Source organism: Pinus tabuliformis, chromosome 9 (genome assembly GCF_031772625.1).
Source record: "Pinus tabuliformis cultivar Carrire ecotype Pingquan chromosome 9, CPIR1, whole genome shotgun sequence".
Classification (NCBI taxonomy): domain Eukaryota; kingdom Viridiplantae; phylum Streptophyta; class Pinopsida; order Pinales; family Pinaceae; genus Pinus; species Pinus tabuliformis.
The window spans coordinates 1,603,789,355-1,603,805,162 of NC_142307.1; positions in this window are offsets into that span (position 1 = coordinate 1,603,789,355).

A 15,808-nucleotide genomic window follows, 5' to 3' on the forward strand; every position below is an offset into this window, starting at 1 on the left:
CAATATACTTTGTTACAATTTCTGGTGAATAAAGTGAAATACCCAAATTCAACGCTTGTTTTCTAAACTCTTCTGTGAAGCTTTGTAAACTTTGACCCTTTCCTTCTCTGAAATAATGCCATTCCATTAAAGCCTTTTGTCGATAACCCAAAGTATAAAACTGATCTTTTAATGCATAAAAAAAGTTGCACCAAGAAGAAAGGAGATTACCCAAGCTTTTGTTGCCTTTTTGCAACTTTCTATCCCACCAGACGAGAGTGGTGCCACTCAACCAAAGATATGTTAATTGGATCTTGGCCTCATATTCCCCGATCTATTGAATCCAATAATAAACCTCGATATGTCTAATCCCATTGTTTAGTTTCTCTCCATTACATTCTCCATTATATGTGGGCAAATCAAACTTTACATCTATCTTAAAAATGGTTTCTTAGATGTATTCCTATGGTGCCTGTTAGAATGATGAGAAGAAGAAGAAGAAGAACTATCACTAGAGGATGGAAAGGGTGGTTCAGGAGGCTCTCCCCTTCCACCTTCATGATTTACAGAAGCATGGTCATCTTGTTCTTTCTTCTCAAGCTTGATTGTCTTATCATATTTTGCAAACAACTTATCAATTTTCTCTGCCATGGTGAAGAAGATCTTACGGTAATTTCACTCTTCCTCCATTCGAGCTTCCTCATCTACCATGTTCCATCTTCATGGTGCATGTCCTGCTTCAGGATCAAAAGATTTGAGATTTCCTTCTCCACTTTGGAGCTTGTTCCTGGTTAGAATTCACTCATGCAACTCGCATAAAGAAGACCTGCTCTAATACCAAAATTCATCTGAATCTTTTACATTTGCATATAAAAGAGCATGTAACTAAGTTGTTAGTGTCGGTATCTTCATCCCTCCATCAGTGATCAAATTCTCTTGTTGCATTGCATGTTAGGTGTCTCATCCGATCAGCTGTATTCCATTAGGGTATGGATCATCTGATGGTAGGAGCATATTATAAATTTTCTCTCATATTCTTTACGTGCTGGCCCATTTTCATACATATAGGATATTTGCAGTCATTTTTGTCTTTAAATTTGCAAAAGTCATTTTTACAGTTTTAGGTCTCATTAGGTCTAGGGTTTTGTCAATAAGGTCTTGTAAATGCTCAATAATGGTCAGCAGGCATATGAGGAGGTCAAATAAAGTCTCAGCAACAAAAATTTCAATAATCACAACCCTGATTAATTTTTCGAAAAACAGAGTTTTTATGTTTTATGAGCAAAATTTCATGTAATTTTATTTTTTCTATATGTAATAATTCTGAGATGCAGTCCTAGTCACCTTGCCAAGCCCCTGCACTCCAGTTCTTGCAAAAGAATCAAAAGGTCAAATCATTTAGTCCATCAAAGGCAAAAAGTAACACAAACTGCCCAAAACAGAGTTTTAAAAAACAAGTGAAAGACAAACATTAGGAAAGTGGGTTTTCATAAGCGAAAAATTAAAACCATTGGTATATAAAGTTTTTTCATGTCAAAGAAGCTCATTTGTATGCCAAAGGAGAGGAGCCTAAGGAGAGATTTTTCATTCAAATTGTCAAAATTTCAAGGCGCAGCGCACCTAGGTCAAGGCACGGCGCACACAGAGCACAGTTTAAATTGAAATTTCTAACTGGCGCGACGCACCAGAGAGGCGCGACGCACCAGAGAGTGAGTGTAGCACACCAGTCTTCAAGGCCCGAAATTCATCCAAATCTTCCTCTAAAGCTTCAAAATCATAAATTCCTCATTCCACAAGTAAGTCAACACCTCCATATGGCCAATTTATGAGTTTCCTTTAGTGTTTATGGTGTTTCAATAGGGAAAAAATTAAACCCTAGTTCCTTGCACAGTTAGTTGAAAAGAGCTGCCTAAGGTTTGCAAATTATTGTTTTTGCTGTCTAAATCCCACCCCTACCATTTTCACTCCCTCACTACATTTCATTCACCTTTTTTATCCTTCCATTTTCCACTTGCGCTTAACTATTTCCCCTATCCCTAAAACTAATAACCCTAATCCCTAACTTCACTTCTCCCAAACCCTAGTCAATATTCCTAAACCCTAAATATCATTCTCCAAACCCTTCCAGTTCCACTAACACTACAAGCAGCATCCCAAACCCCCTATTCACAGTCCTTATCATCAATCCCTGTTGTTTAGCAGCAAATACCTATTGACACTATAAAATCTCTTCATACTCGTCTAAGAAAAATCAAGCATTGGCAAACATGGAGTCAGATTCATCTTATGACAGAAATGAGGAAACAGTCAATGACTCCTCCAAAGAAATTCATGCACCAAGGAGACCTCACAAGAGTGGAAAACATAACCGGGAGGAGCCTACTACACTTACTAAGCTGTTGGCTTGCCCTCTTGTTGTAACATGCTTCCAACATCAATCTTGTTACCAATTTTCTGAGATGGTGGAATGAGTCAAATACCACCATGAGCTTGCCAGACTTTTTGTGCTACATCTTCATAATGGCCAGGTCAATTTGGTAGGTGTGACATTCACCTTGACACCTGAGACTATAGCTCAAGCAATCGGTATTCCAAATGTGGGTGAGCAGTGGAATAAGGGACAACTGGTGGACAGAGATCATTATGAGCATTATATCAAGGCTGGTTTTCAGAGGCATGTCAGTAGGGTCTTCCCTTTCAGGTACCTACAGGACACATATGCTCCCCTTATGAAACTCATTATCAAAGATTTTCTCGCCTATACACCTATCATATCAGATTGTTGATGCATTTTACTAGGGTAAGGATGATGAACCTCCCCTATTTCATTTGCCGGAATATTGATAAAATGACCACATTGGTGCAAAGGAAGCCTCCTCATCAGCAATATAACAACATCTATCACTTTGCATTAATCAAGATTGTGGTTTTGCATCAGCTTAGTTTACTGAATGTTTCATGGGAATATTTCATTTCACATGAGGTCTTTACAGGTCCTCAAGTGCCCCCATCAGTTTTTCATGAGACAGGAGAGCCTTCACATCAGCAAGAGATGCATGAGACTCAAACCACTAGTGTGCCAGTGTTTGTCACTTACCAAAAGGGCACAAGGAGATTGTTTGCAGTAGCGAAACGAGTATTATCTCCACCCGGGGTGGAAGGGGTCTTGTTTCCTTCAACAGAAAAGCAGGTACAAGACAAGGGTAAACAACCAATGCATGATGAGGGACCTTCTGAAGGTCAAGAGAGGGATTTCACTATCATTCATGATGATGACACTGATTTGGGCTCCCAAAGCTCAAAGCTCAAGGAGATCATTCAGGAACAACAAGATGACATTCATCACTTGTCTCTCAACCTCGAAAGGGCCAAGTGGATAGTTAACTATCTTGAGCAGAGGAACAAATAGTTAGAGGATCAGAAAACCATCATGGAGCTCCAAAACATAAGAGAAAATCGGCAAGCTACCAAGAGGAGAAAAGTCAAGTTGACACCACTTGAACAAGAAATTGAAACTGATCGTGAATCTTGGCTTGAGAGGACAAACATGCACTTGGAAAAGATGCTGGAGAAGGAAAACAAAGAGAAAAATATGTTGAGGCACATGGCCTACCACTACTTGGCGAGAAATAAAGTTTGCAAAGCAAGAATTAGGACTTTGAAGGCCAAGTTGAGGAAAGCATTGAGGAAGAGAAAGGAGAAAGACAAGCTCCAGATCTTGGCTGAGGCTTCCTTAGCCCAACACAACACTTGATGCAGGACACTTAGCCCAAATTTCAAGAAATTTGGGACACTTTTGGTCAATTTTGAATTTTTGGGGTAAAAAACAGGTTTTTCTGCCTGGCGCGCGCTTTTGCTAGGGACCTCCTTTGAAGGAAAACTCATCATTTTTGGATTCCTCAGGTAAAAATATGAATTCTCACACATGGCAAAAAAAAAATTTCAAGTTTTGAGCTTCCAAAAGGGTCAAAAACACCTCAAAAATGCCCTTTATGCCCCTTTTTGGCCACACAGGAAGCAATGTTGGGAGAACTCACTTTTGGAAGGGAAAATGGGCTCCAAATTCAGAAATTCCACTTGTTCTGGAAATTAGACATGCAGAACTTTCTAACAAGCCCACTTGGAGCAAATTTGGTGCATGGGAAGGCCTCCAAAATTAGCTACAAAATAGCGCAGCACACAGGGACATGAGGGCGACGCACAGGATGGAAATTTGTCATTTTTGCCAAAAAACTCTGTTTTTCGCCTAGTTTTTTCTCAGTTTGACTTTTCTCTCTCTTATAGTCAAACTCATGATGTAATTTCATGTAACTTGATGGATTTTGATGTAAATATGCTAAAATTTCACTCGTGGAGGTAGATACATCATGAAAAGGTAGTTTGCAACTGAATGAATCAGTTTCCTAGGTTTTAGAGGCAAGTTGTTCCACTACCTAATTTTCAGTCCTTAGTTTAGATATTGTTTAAACGACTCCTAAACTGATGAATTCAACCCCTAAAGCCTAGCATGAGTTTTTTTTTACCTATATCTAGTTCAGTCATTTGTAAAGGTTGGACTCTTGTGAATGCTTTTAGCATTATTATATATTCATTTCTGCAATTTAGCAAAGGAATAGATCAGGGTTTGCAGCACTTTGTGGGATTCTTGTGGCATATTCATTTGGTATTGTTTTTCCTTTTGTAATGCAAGTTTACATGTGTTTATGTATGCCATCATCTCTCTCTGTTCATCTTAACTAAATGAAACAACGATAAAGGTAGAATTCATTGATGTTGCAGTGCTCTACTTAGGGTTTATTTAGTTGTTTATGTTTTCAGTTGTTTGAAGAGGATCCCTGAGACTTTCATGCCCTCTCCAACTCCTCACCAATCTTAAAGCTCTCCATCTCACTCAATTTGAAGTACTAAACCATTTGCCTACCTCGCCCCATAGAGATCTCTGCAAGACTGTGTCCATTCCCCGGACCCAAATCTGCCTTTCACATTTGAGCCAACAAACCAAAATTAAATTCAATCAAACTCCTCTGAGCATATACCTAGCCTAAAATCAGTCTTTACATCAGTCATCTCAAGCTCTATTGACCATATTCTTCTGAGATTGACAAGGAGAGATCCCTCTCCCGACCTAGTAGGGCTAGCTACCAGGTTAAGCGTGGTTTGATGTTACCCTAGATTCTGCCTTTCTCAGCCTGAGGTAGATTTAGGCCTTAACATATTGGCGACTCCGCTGGGGAAAAAAGTTCATTATCATTGTTTTGCTTTGTAGACTACAGACGAAGCCTGAAGTTAGTCAGGTAGCCTTCGAAACGCTCTTGCTTTGCATTAGTGAGAGTAGATGAATGCTGCTTCAGTCAATCTCCAGTCTAGTTTATAAAATGAGCATCTGATCTAAACAATTACCCCAGTATCATAAAGCAATTCTATACTTTGGATGATGAGTTTAGAATTTGATAGGCTGAACAAGTTGATAATGTTCGTTTGATTTTTGGAAATAATTCAACACACTAGCTTCCAGATGATACACCAGGGCCAATCCTGATCCTGATCCTCCTCCTGTGTATGAAAATCCAAATCTCATCCCAAGAATTCTTCAACAAGAAAGTTTTGTGATTCCTATGTTCAAATCTCGTTCATGTCTCGTTGTTTTTGAATATCTTGAAGATCTTGAGTTTGACGAAAATTTTGATCTGTTGTTGTTTGAGACTAAATCTGAAAGTGTCGTTGGTTCTATTGTCCTAAATCTGGAGTTTGTTAAAGATCTTGAAATTGAAAGAGCAAATAGATCAATTGACAGTTACATCTTGAATCTTCAAACTTCCATTGTGGCTTCAAACATTCCCAAGTTCTTAGAATCTACATCCGCAACTCTTGGTTCATCCGCTATTGCATCTGGTTCAGAAATTCCTACCGAACCTCCTTTCATTCCCACCATTCCCGTGCAACCCACTATATCAAATCAGAGACCTCCTGTCTCATCCCCCCCATCAACCCCATCAACACCTCAAATATCTCATATTTCCTCTCCTCCTTCGACACCTCATACACCAATTACATCGTCAGTTGCTATTGTTGTTGCGACTCCTCCTACATCCCCAAGGCTAGTTGTAAATCCACCTAGATCAATGGTTGCCCGATATGCACCCCTTGTGTTGCCTCAAAACTTGGATGCCATGCCCGCTGACTACCAAAGAAAAATTCCATTGTTTGATGGCACTCCTCAAAGTATCACAACTCAGCAGCATGTGGATAAGATGACCGATTTCTTTGACCTTCATGAGATTGATGCAGAAAATGTGACTATGAGATTATTTGTGAAAACTTTTGCAGGTGAAGTGCGGAAGTGGTTAAGAGCTCTAACGGCTGCGAGTATTACTACATTGGCTGCTCTTCAGAGACAATTCTTGGATCCCTGGGAGGTGAAGAAGAATCCTCTTCAAATTCTTTTTGAATATGAAAACATCAAGAGAAATGTTGGTGAAAGTGTCCAAGATTATTGTGTCAGATTCAATACTGTTTACAATGCAATTCCTGCTGATATAAAGCCACCTATGGGGTTGGCTTTGATTAAATTTCCTTATGGCTTCGATCCCGACATGGCATATCAATTGAGAGAAAGAGATCTGGCCACATTGGAGGACATGCAGAAAATTGCAGTCAGCGTTGAGGCAAATCTGCTTGCCAAGAGAGTTAGAGCAAAGGCCAAAAAGAAGGTGACCATAAAGGAGGAAGCTTATTCCTCAGATCATTTGCTTCGAAAAATCGAGAAGATGTTTGATAGGCTCACAATTGCTGATAAGCCTAAAGCACAAATCAGAAATCCAAACTTCTGTGGTCAGCAGCAACCACAATTCAGAATCAAGCAACGAGAACAAAGAGCACAAGACCAAGCAGCACAACAGTAAGTAAAGACACCCTTACAACAAAATTTTGTACATGGTCCGGAATCAGATGATGATGAGAACATAATTGGTGAGGAGAATCATTTCTTTACACCTGATGATCTGCCCATTTATATCACCGAAGATGAAGAGTATTCAGAAAGCCCAGTTGTGCAAAAGGATGAGGATTTCATCTTGGCAAATGAAACAATTCTTGAAGAAGAGTCTGATGAATATCAGAGAGGATACATGAATTCTTTGACAGCCCAGCAGCGACAATATTCACTCAGGAGTAGAGAGGTGCCTATCAATCCAATTCAGAAGAGGAAGGAAGTGACACCAGGAAAGAATGATTCTCCAATAGTGCAGAGGAAGGGAAAGGAGGCAGTTGAACCTACCACTAGCAAAACACAATCAGCAAATGAAAGATCAAATCAGCCAATTGTATCAAAGAAGAAGACTAAAAAGAAGGATGCTCCAGTCAAAGAGGTAGAGAAAACATCAGCCTTTAGCTTAGAAAATGAAATTGCTAAGTTAAAAGTGTCAATTCCTTTGACTGAATTAATGAAGAACAACAACTATAAAGGTCATGTGTCGAAGATTTTGAATTTGGATCCATTATCTGATATGGTAAATGTGGAGGATGACCAGCCCGAACTTATCTTTGGGCCAGCATTAGAAGGTCAGTCTAAGGATAGTGATGTAGCTCCTTTTTACATCAGCCTTAGATTGCATGATTGTGTATTGCACAATGCCATGTTTGATTCAGGAGCCTCGCATAATCTCATGCCTAAAGCAATCATGGAAAAAATGGGTTTAGATATCACTCGCAAGTACCATGATCTATATTCCTTTGATTCTGGTAGGGTCAGGTGCATTGGGCTTATTAAAGATTTGGTTGTCACTTTAGATTAGATTCTGGCGAAGAATGTTTTGATGGATGTGGTTGTGGCAGATATTCCTCCTAGATTTGACATGCTTCTTTCCAGATCTTGGGAAGCAAAACTCAAAGGGACATTGCAGCTTGATTTCTCCTATGCTACTATTCCCGTGTTTGGTCAGTTGAGGAAATTATACTAGGAGAAAAAGATGAAGTACATGATCACTAGCAAGGAGAAACCTCTAAATCATCTAATCAATTATGTACATAATGATTTAGAACTTTTGTTTTATATTCTGCTAGTTTTAATGATGTAAATAGTTAAGTAGTTGAAGTAGAAGATATTCCAGAGATCACTGAAAATTTTAGAGTTGTACTAGATCAAGAAAGACAAAAGCTTGATAGTACCGCTAAGCAATCAGCCTTTCGACAGCAGCAAAAAATTGATGGACAACAAGCAAAAGAAGAAGAGCAAACAGAATTCCAACATTTGGAGGACGAAGCCGGTTTGTGGAGCATAGATTTTGATGGCGCAGTAGGAAGGGAAGGTGTTGGAATTGGAATTTGGATACGCAGCCCTGCATTTGGCTTTTGATTGTTCAAATACTGAGGCTGAATATGAGGCTTTAATTGCTGGTTTAAAAATCCTTAAGAAGTTAAATGCTAAAAGAATTTCAGTATGTGGTGACTCCAAGTTAGTTATCAAGCAAGTGAAAGGTGAATACCAAGCTAAGCATCTTCGCATGCGGGCTTATCGTAATGCGGTATTAGATATTTTGAGATTGTTTCCAATTACACTTTGACATGTGTCCCTCGTGTACGGAATGTTATTACAGATTCTCTTGCAATAGTTGCAAGTAATTTGAAAATTCTGATGAATTCAAACAAGAAGTTTGAAATTCATGTGAAACATCACCCTACTGTCCCTGATAATCAAAGTTATTGGTAGGTGTTTCAAGATGATAAAGAGATCGAAGAATTTCTACAAAATGAAGGCAAATACAAAGACACTTCTATAGATGGAGAGCATGATGATGGTGAAGTAGATATGGAAGTAAATCAGATGGAAGTTTTGCAGCTCAAGGACAATGTCATTCCTAAAGGTATAATACCTTTAGAGGAGTTGTTTGATCAAGATGATGTAGCCCGGAAACCGAGCTTGGCACCAACCGAGAAAGGAGTTGAGGATGTAAACATTGGATCAACAGAAAATCCCAAAATGGTCAAGTTATCAAAGGCCTTGCCTCCACAAGTAAAGGAAAAATACATTAGTTTATTGTCTTCATTTACTGATGTATTTGCATGGGACTATTCAGATTTGAAGGCATATGATAAGAGCATAATTCAGCACATCATTCCGATCAAGCCAAATCAGAAGCCATTTCGACAGAAGCTAAGGGGGATAAATCCAAAACTGTTGCCCTCAATAGAGAAGGAAGTGAATCGATTGTACAAAGCTGGTATAATCGTTCCCATAAGATTTTCATATTGGATTTCTAATTTGGTGCCTGTGCGCAAGAAAACAGGTGAGATTCGATTATGTATTGATTTTAGAAATCTGAATAAGGTGTCTTTGAAAGATAACTATCCATTGCCCAAGATGGATCACATACTTCAAAGAGTAGTTGGAGCATCCCACATGTCACTACTCGATGGGATTCAAGTTATAACCAAATTTTGGTCCATGAGGATGACAGAGACAAAACAACATTCACCACTCCATGGGGAACTTTCCATTATGCCAAGATGCCATTCGAATTGAAGAATGTTGGTGCGACCTTTCAGCGGGCTATGGATATCACATTTGCAAATGAGAAAGATGTATTTTTAGTTGTTTATCTTGATGATTTGACAGTTTTTTATAATTTAGATGAAGAGCACCTTTATCATTTGACGATTGTATTCCAACAGTGTAGAAAATATGGCATATCTCTCAATCCAAAGAAGAGCTTGTTTTCCATGGATGAAGGCAAGCTTCTCGGTCATATCATATCCAAGGAGGGAATATGCATTGATCCAGCTTGAGTGGAAGCCATTCAGAAGATTGATTTTCCACGAAGTAAAAAGGAGATCCAAGCATTCAACAGTAAGATGAATTTCTTACGTCGTTTTGTGCCAAAACTTGCAAAACATTTGAGGGAAATCATGGATATGTTAAAGAAAGATAGTGTAGTGAAGTGGACCGAGAAAGCCATCAAGTCTTTCAATTTAGTAAAGTTAGCCCTTTCTTCAGCTCCAATTTTGATCAGCCTGGATTATTCCCAAGATTTTATTTTGTTTTCATTTGCTTCGGATCATACTATGGCAGCGGTCTTAATGCAGAAAAGAGACTAGCTTGAGAAACCAATTGCTTTTTTCAACAGAACAATAAGGGATGCAACTTTAAAGTACAATATTATTGAAAAACAAGCTCTTGCTTTGGTAAAGGCATTGAAATATTTTCGAGTCTATATTCTGCATTCTCACATCCTTGCTTATGTTCCTAACGCTGCCGTTAAAGATATCTTAGTGCAAACAGATCCAGAAGGGAGATAAGGAAAATGGATCGCAACTTTGTTAGAATATGATGTGGAGATCAAACCAACAAAGCTGATCAAAGGACAGGGGCTGGCCAAACTAATGGCGGAGTCTAATTTGCATACCTTGGACATAAATCTCATTGTTGTTATGTCTGAAGAAGATGAGGAAATTTCACTTGTTCAGGTATCTGAAATGTTTCTTCTTTCTCCTTGGTACTCGGATATTGTTTATGTGCTCCAACATCTTTCACCGCCACCTGGAATGGCTAAGAACAAAAGTAGGACCCTGAAATTAAAGGTTGCCAAGTTTTGTATATTGAATAATGCACTCTATTGGAAAGATCCCGGCAATGTCTTGCTGAATTGTTTGGTTGAAGAAGAAGCAAAACAGGTCACGAATGATTTTCACAAGGGAGATTGTGGAGGTCATCTATTTTGGAAGACAACAGCCAATAAAATTTTGAGAGCGGGATATTATTGGTCAACCCTTTTTGCCGATGTGTACAAAACTATTACAAGCTGCCACGAATGTCAAAATTTTCAAGGTAAGAGAAAAAAACAACCTTCACCACTCAAACCGGTTGAAGTAAGTGCTCCATTTCAGCAGTGGGGTTTAGATTTCATTGGTGAGATCCATCCTACTTCTTCAGCATAGCATAAGTGGATCCTTACAGCGATAGACTACTTCACTAAATGGATTGAGGTGATTCCTACTCGGTAGGCCATTGATTCGGTAATAATTCAATTTCTTGAAGATAATATTTTGTCACGCTTTATCTGTCCTAACAAGCTAATTACAGATAATGCAACAACTTTTAAATCTAAAAAGATGATTGATTTTTGTAATAAATATCAAAATTACCTTGGGGCACTCAACTGCATACAATCCACAAGGTAATGAACTGGCAGAATCCTCAAATAAATCATTTGTCAACATTATCAAAAAGCTGTTGGAAACAAACAAGAAGAGCTGGCACAAGAAATTGGTCAATGCACTATGGGCGGATAGAGTAAGTCAGAAAAAATCAATAGGCATGTCCCCTTTCGAGATCGTGTATGGTGTTGACACGGTTTTCCCTACATCTCTCGCAGTCCCGGTTGTTAAACTTTTGCAGGAAGCTGGCAACGAGGAAGATCATTTGCAGCGGAGAATCAATCAAATGATCCATTTACAGTAGACTAGAGAGGAGGTTTTTCAGAATACCTTCAGGCTGCAAGAGAGAATCAAGAAAATATATGATCGAAAGGCAAAGGCGGACAAGTTTCAAATTGAAGACATAGTGCTGAAATGGGATGCTCGAAATGAAGACAAAGGTAAGCACGACAAGTTCGAGAACCTGTGGAAAGGACCTTTCAAAATTGCTGCATACCGGGGTCAAAATGCTTTCTTGCTGAAAGAAATGGATGGAGAAGATTGTCCAGGTGGGCTAGTCAATGGTCGGCTGCTGAAACGGTACCATCTTTGAAATGTTTTCTGTTGTCATATGTATCATTGTACATACCGTTTTAATTCCTTCATTGCAACTGTGTACTATTATCGTTCATTCAGTTTGGGGCCCGAAGTGAAGGCTATAAAACTGAAGGTTTGATTTTAGTTTTGGTTTGGATTGTTTGAGTCAAGTTTTCAATCAATTTCAATGTTGAAATTGAGTCAGTTTTGAGTCGGATTTCAATCCTGAAATTGAGTCAAGATATTGGTTTTGGTTTGTCGAAGTTATTGACTCCATAGCCCAATGGAAGAAGGCACTGTCTTCTTTCCAAAGGTCTGTAGTTCTTGGCACCTCCAAGGAGCTACCATCCCCATTGGAGCCAATGTTAGTGTCGGTATCTTCATCCCTCCATCAGTGATCAAATTCTCTTGTTGCATTGCATGTTAGGTGTCTCATCCGATCAACTGCATTCCATTAGGGTCATGGATCATCTTATGGTAGGAGCATATTATAATTTTTCCTTCATGTTCTTTACCTACTGGCCCATTTTCATACATGTAGGATATTTGCAGTCATTTTTGTCTTTAAATCTGCAAAAGTCATTTTTAGGGTTTTAGGTCTCATTAGGTCTAGGGTTTTGTCAATAAGGTCTTGTAAACTCTCAATAATGGTCAACAGGCACATGAGGAGGTCAAATAAAGTCTCAACAACAAAAATTTCAATAATCACAACCCTGATTGATTTTTCCTCAAAACCCTGTTTTGAGGAAAAACAGAGCTTTTATGTTTTATGAGCAAATTTTCATGTAATTTCATTTTTTCTATATGTAATAATTCTGATATGCAGCCCTGGTCACCTTGCTAAGCCCTTGCACTCCAGTTCCTGCAAAAGAATCAAAAGTTCAAAGCATTTAGTCCATCAAAGGAAAAAAGCAAGACAAACTGCCCAAAATAGAGATTTAAAAAACAAGTGAAAGACAAACATTAGGAAAGTGGGTTTTCATAAGTGAAAAATTAAAACCATTGGTATATAAAGTTTTTTCATGTCAAATAAGCTCATTTGTATGCCAAAGGAGAGGAGAGCAAGTGTAAATTGTGTTTTCGATCCTAAGGAGCGATTTTGCATTCAAACTGTCAAAATTTCAAGGCGCGGCGCACACAGAGCACAGTTTACATTGAAATTTCTAACTGGCGCGACGCACCAGAGAGGCGCGGCACACCTGTGAGTGGGTGCAGCGCACCAGTCTTTAAGGCTCGAAATTCATCCAGATCTTCCTCTAAAGCTTCAAAATCATAAATTCCTCATTTCACAAGTAAGTCAACACCTCCATATGGCCAATGTATGAGTTTCCTTTAGTGTTTATGGTGTTTCAATAGGGAAAAAATTAAACCCTAGTTCCTTGCACAGTTAGTTGAAAAAAGCTGCCTAGGGTTTGCAAATTATTGTTTTTGTTGTCTAAATCCCACCCCTACCATTTTCACTCCCTCACTACATTTCATTCACCTTTTTTATCCTTCCATTTTCCACTTACACTTACCTATTCCCCCTATCCCTAAAACTAATAACCCTAATCCCTAACTTCACTTCTCCCAAACCCTAGTCAATATTCCTAAACCCTAAATATCATTCCCCAAACCCTTCCAGTTCCACTAACACTACAAGCAGCATCCCAAACCCCCTATTCACAGTCCCTTCACAGTCCTTATCATCAATCCCTATTGTTTATCAGCAAATACTTATTGACACTATAAAATCTCTTCATACTCATCTAAGAAAAATCAAGCATTGGCAAACATGGAGTCAGATTCATCTTATGACAGAAATGAGGAAACAATCAGTGACTCCTCCAAAGAAATTCATGCACCAAGGAGACCTCACAAGAGTGGAAAACATAACTGGGAGGAGCCTACTACACTTACTGAGCTATTGGCTTGCCCTCTTGCTATAACATGCTTCCAACATCAATCTTGTTACCAATTTTGTGAGATGGTGGAAAGAGTCAAATACCACCATGAGCTTGCCAGACTTTTTGTGCTCCATCTTCACAATGGCCAGGTCAATTTGGCAGGTGTGACATTCACCTTGACACCTGAGACTATAGCTCAAGCAATCGGTATTCCAAATGTGGGTGAGCAGTGGAATAAGGGACAGCTGGTGGACAGAGATCATTATGAGCCTTATATCAAGGCTGGTTTTCAGAGGCATGTCAGTAGGGTCTTCCCTTTCAGGTACCTACAGGACACATATGCTCCCCTTATGAAACTCATAATCAAATATTTCAGTTGTGAAGGCAGATTTTCTCGCCTATACACCTATCATATCAGATTGTTGATGCATTTTACTAGGGTGAGGATGATGAACCTCCCCTATTTCATTTGCCGGAATATTGAGAAAATGACCACATTGGTGCAAAGGAAACCTCCTCATCAGTAGTACAACAGCATCTATCACTTTGAATTAATCAAGATTGTGGTTTTGCATCAGCTTAGTTTATTGAATGTTTCATGGGAAGATTTCGTTTGACATGAGGTTTTTACAGGTCCTCAAGTGCCCCCATCAATTTTCCATGAGGCCAGAGAGCCTTCACATCAGCAAGAGGTGCATGAGACTCAAACCACTAGTGTGCCAGTGTTTGTCACTTACCAAAAGGGCACAAGAAGATTGTTTGCAGCAGCAAAACAAGTACTATCTCCACCCGGGGTGGAAGGGGTCTCGTTTCCTTCAACAGAAAAGCAGGTACAGGACAAGGGTAAACAGCCAATGCATGATGAGGGACCTTCTGAAGGTCAAGAGAGGGAGTTCACTCTCATTCAGGATGATGACACTGATTTGGGCTCCCAAAGCTCAAAGCTCAAGGAGATCATTCAGGAGCAGCAAGATGACATTCATCACTTGTCTCTCAACCTCGAAAGGGCCAAGTGGATAATTAAATATCTTGAGCAGAGGAACAAAGAGTTAGAGGATCAACAAACCATCGTGGAGCTCCAAAACATAAGAGAAAACAGGCAAGCTGCCAAGAGGAGAAAAGTCAAGTTACCACCACTTGAACAAGAAATTGAAAATGATCATGAATCTTGGCTTGAGAGGACAAACATGCACTTGGAAAAGATGCTAGAGAAGGCCAACAAAGAGAAAAATATGTTGAGGCACATGGCCTACCACTACTTGGTGAGAAATAAAGTTTGCAAAGCAAGAATTAGGACTTTGAAGGACAAGTTGAGGAAAGCATTGAGGAAGAGAAAGGAGCAAGACAAAATACAGATCTTGGCTGAGGCTTCCTTAGCCGAACACAACACTTGATGCAGGACACTTAGCCCAAATTTCAAGAAATTTGGGATACTTTTGGTCAATTTTGAATTTTTGGGGTAAAAACAGGTTTTTCTGCCTGGCGCGCGCTTTTGCTAGGGACCTCCTTTGAAGTAAAACTCAGCATTTTTGGATTCCTCGAGCAAAAATATGAATTCTCACACATGGCCAAGAAATTTTGTCAAGTTTTTAGCTTCCAAAAGGGTCAAAAACACCTCAAAAATGCCTTTTCACCCCTTTTTTGTCCACACAGGAAGCAGTGTTGGGAGAACTCATTTTTGGAAGGGAAAATAGACACCAAACTCAGAAATTCCACTTGTTCTGGAAAGTAGACAGGCAGACCTTTCCAACAAGCCCACTTGGAGAAAATTTGGTGCATGGGAAGGCCTCCAAAATCAGCTGCAAAGTAGCGCGGCACACAGGGACAGGAGCGCGGTGCATAGGATGGAAATTTGTCATTTTTGCCAAAAAACTCTGTTTTCCGCCTAGTTTTTTCTCAGTTTGACTTTTCTCTCTCTTATAATAAAAATCATGATGTAATTTGATGTAACTTGATGGATTTTGATGTAAATATGCTAAAATTTCACTCATGGAGGTAGATACATCATGAAAAGGTAGTTTGCAACTGAATGAATAAGATTCCTAGGTTTAGAGGCAAGCTGTTCCACTGCCTACTTTTCAGTTCTTAGTTTAGATCTTGTTGAAACAGCTCCTAAACTCATGAATTCGACCCCTAAATCCTAGCATGAGTTGTTTGTTGCCTATATCTAGTAGTTTTTCAGTCATTTGTAAAGGTTGGACTCTTGGGAATGCTTT